Raw genomic sequence first — 3637 nt, forward strand, 5'->3', positions numbered from 1 at the left:
TACAAAATGGTGGTGCATTTTCTGTTCTGATTAGAGAATCGAAAGACAGAGGGGGAGAATCTTAAATGGTTTTACTCAACGCCTCGCGTCCTCTCCACCGTCCTCTCATCTCCTCCTTTTGAAAAAGGTCAAAGGTAATCGAGGATAGGAGTCGCGGAGAGGAAACGTAAAAAAAAGTGTGCTTGAATGAAATGAGTGTCACGTTCGTCGAGGAGTGAAGGAGACCAAGGCGCAGCGAGTGAAAAGAACATGTTGACTTTATTTACTTAAAGCAACCAAAAACAACAAATCAAAGCGACGAATGTGAAGTCCAATAGTGACAAAGACTAAACAGGAACAAAAACCCACAAACCAAGGAGAAACCACACAGTTTAAATATGGCTCCCAATCAGAGATAACGAGCCGACAGCTGACACTCGTTACCTCCGATTGGGAGTCATATGACTAATCAAGAACAATCACCAAACATAGAAATGAACAACTAGAATACCCAACATAGAAATACACCCAAACAATGAAAATGAACAACCCTGGCTCAATAAACAAAGTCCATGGAGCCAGAGTGTCACAGTACCCCCCCCTAAAGGTGCGAACTCCGGGCGCACCAGCATACAGTCTAGGGGAGGGTCTGGGTGGGCGTCTGTCCATGGTGGCGGCTCTGGCCCAGGTCGTGGTCCCCACCCCACCTTAGTCACTATCCGCTTCCGTAGCCCCCTCCACCTGACCACCCCCCAACTAAACCCCACTGGATTAAGGGGCGGCACCGGACTAAGGGGCAGCACCGGACTAAGGGGCAGCACCGGACTAAGGGACAGTACCTGACTAAGGGGCAGCACCGGCCTGAGGGGCAGCACCGGACTGAATGGCGGATCCTGGCTGGCTGGCTCTGGCGGATCCTGGCTGGACGGCTCTGGCGGATCCTGGCTGGCGGAAGGCTCTGGCTGATCCTGGCTGGCGGAAGGCTCTGGCTGATCCTGGCTGGCGGAAGGCTCTGGCTGATCCTGTCTGGCAGAAGGCTCTGGCTGATCCTGTCTGGCGGAAGGCTCTGGCTGATCCTGTCTGGCGGAAGGCTCTGGCTGATCCTGTCTGGCGGAAGGCTCTGGCTGATCCTGTCTGGCGGAAGGCTCTGGCTGATCCTGTCTGGCGGAAGGCTCTGGCTGATCCTGTCTGGCGGAAGGCTCTGGCTGCTCCTGTCTGGCGGAAGGCTCTGGCTGCTCCTGTCTGGCGGAAGGCTCTGGCTGATCCTGTCTGGCGGAAGGCTCTGGCTGCTCCTGTCTGGCGGAGAGCTCTAGCGGCTCCGGTCTGGCGGACGGCTCTGAAGGCTCATGGCAGACGGGCGGCTTTGCAGGCTCAGTACAGACGGGCAGTTCCTGCGGCGCTTGGCAGACGGACAGTTCAGACGGCGTTGGGCAGACGGGCAGTTCAGGCGCCGTTGGGCAGACGGACAGTTCAGACGGCGTTGGGCAGACGGACAGTTCAGACGGCGTTGGGCAGACGGGCAGTTCAGACGGCGTTGGGCAGACGGACAGTTCAGGCCCCGTTGGGCAGACGGCAGACTCTGGCCGTCTGAGGCGCATCGTAGGCCTGGTGCGTGGTGCCGGAACAGGAGGTACCGGGCTGAGGACACGCATCTCAGGGCTAGTGCGGGGAGAAGCAACAGGGCATGCTGGACCCTGGGGACGCACCGTAGGCCTGATGCGTGGTGCCGGAACTGGAGGTACCGGGCTGAGGACACGCATCTCAGGGCTAGTGCGGGAAGCAGCAACAGGGCATGCTTGGCCCTGGGGACGCACCGTAGGCCTGATGCGTGGTGCCGGAACTGGAGGTACCGGGCTGAGGACACGCATCTCAGGGCTAGTGCGGGAAGCAGCAACAGGGCATGCTTGGCCCTGGGGACACACAGGAGGCTTGGTGCGTGGTGTCTGCACTGGTGGTAAAGGGCTGGAGCGAGGAGGTGGTACCGGAAATCCCGGACCGTGCAGGCGTACTGGCTCCCTTGAGCACTGAGCCTGCCCAACCTTCCCTGGGTTGATGCTCCCCGTCGCCCGACCAGTACGGGGAGGTGTAATAACCCGCACCGGCCTATGTGGGCGAACCGGGAACACCATGCGCAAGGCTGGTGCCATGTACGCCGGCCCGAGGAGACGCACTGGTGACCAGCTGCGTGGGACCGGCTTCATGACATCCGGCTCAACACTCAATCTGGCCCGGCCGATACGTGGAGCTGGACTGTACCGAACCGGGCTGTGCCTGCGTACAGGAGACACCATGCGCTCAACTGCGTAACACGGTGTCTGCCCGTACTCTCGCTCTCCACGGTCAGTCCAGAGAGTAGGCGCAGGTCTCCTACCTGACTTCGCCACACTCCCTCTTAGCCCCCCCCCAAGAAATTCTTGGGTAGTACCCACAGGCTTCCAGTCTTGCCTCCGTGCTGCCTCCTCATATCGCCGCCTCTCGGCTTTAGCTGCCTCCAGCTCTTCACGAGGACGGCGATATTCTCCCGGTTGTGCCCAAGGCCCCTTACCATCCAGAATCTCCTCCCATGTCCATGAATCCTTTATGGGTGGATATAAATCCTGTGTAGGTGGATCCTGTTGCCGCTTGACACGCCGCTTGGTCCTTTTATGGTGGGTTATTCTGTCACGTTCGTCGAGGAGTGAAGGAGACCAAGGCGCAGCGAGTGAAAAGAACATGTTGACTTTATTTACTTAAAGCAACCAAAAACAACAAATCAAAGCGACGAATGTGAAGTCCAATAGTGACAAAGACTAAACAGGAACAAAAACCCACAAACCAAGGAGAAACCACACAGTTTAAATATGGCTCCCAATCAGAGATAACGAGCCGACAGCTGACACTCGTTACCTCCGATTGGGAGTCATATGACTAATCAAGAACAATCACCAAACATAGAAATGAACAACTAGAATACCCAACATAGAAATACACCCAAACAATGAAAATGAACAACCCTGGCTCAATAAACAAAGTCCATGGAGCCAGAGTGTCACAATGAGACTTTCCTTCTCAACTAGCTCGTCATCAGGCATATGACATTTACAGAGGAGGTATCCCATAATACATGTGTAAAGTGATCAAAATAAATGTAGCTAGTTGTGCTGGACATTTCATAGATAAGAGGAGAAGTAGCGTATGGTTTTAAATGTGTGCATGCTTTTCTCCTCTGAGTAAACAAAGCTGATTCAAAGGGGGTGTGGCAGATTTCAAAACTCTTCCAAGAAGGATATGAGGACGGTGCACTTCAGTATCCTTCGCAGAAGGAGGTAATGGAGGAGGGGAGCAAACTCCTCTGTTCGCCTACTAACGAATTGACACTCTTCTCGACCACTTGACCACTTATCGGTTTCCGGGTCACGGAGGAGAGGAGGAGAGGAGGACAGAAATGTTTACCCAATTGAGAATCTCCCCTTGATTCCTCGCATCCTCACTCCTTACCTCCTTCTCAAAACCCATTGGATGAAAAGGTCAGGGGTCCCTTTCCTATGACCTTCTCATCCAATGGGTTTTGAGAAGAAGGTAAGGAGACAGGACGTGAGGAGACAGGACGTGAGGAAACCAAGAAATGCAATCGAGATTCTCCCAGAGACAGAGCTGCTGTTTATTCAAGTCTCTGCAC

Source organism: Coregonus lavaretus, assembly GCF_964263955.1.
Source record: "Coregonus lavaretus genome assembly, contig: HAP1_SCAFFOLD_1712, whole genome shotgun sequence".
Classification (NCBI taxonomy): domain Eukaryota; kingdom Metazoa; phylum Chordata; class Actinopteri; order Salmoniformes; family Salmonidae; genus Coregonus; species Coregonus lavaretus.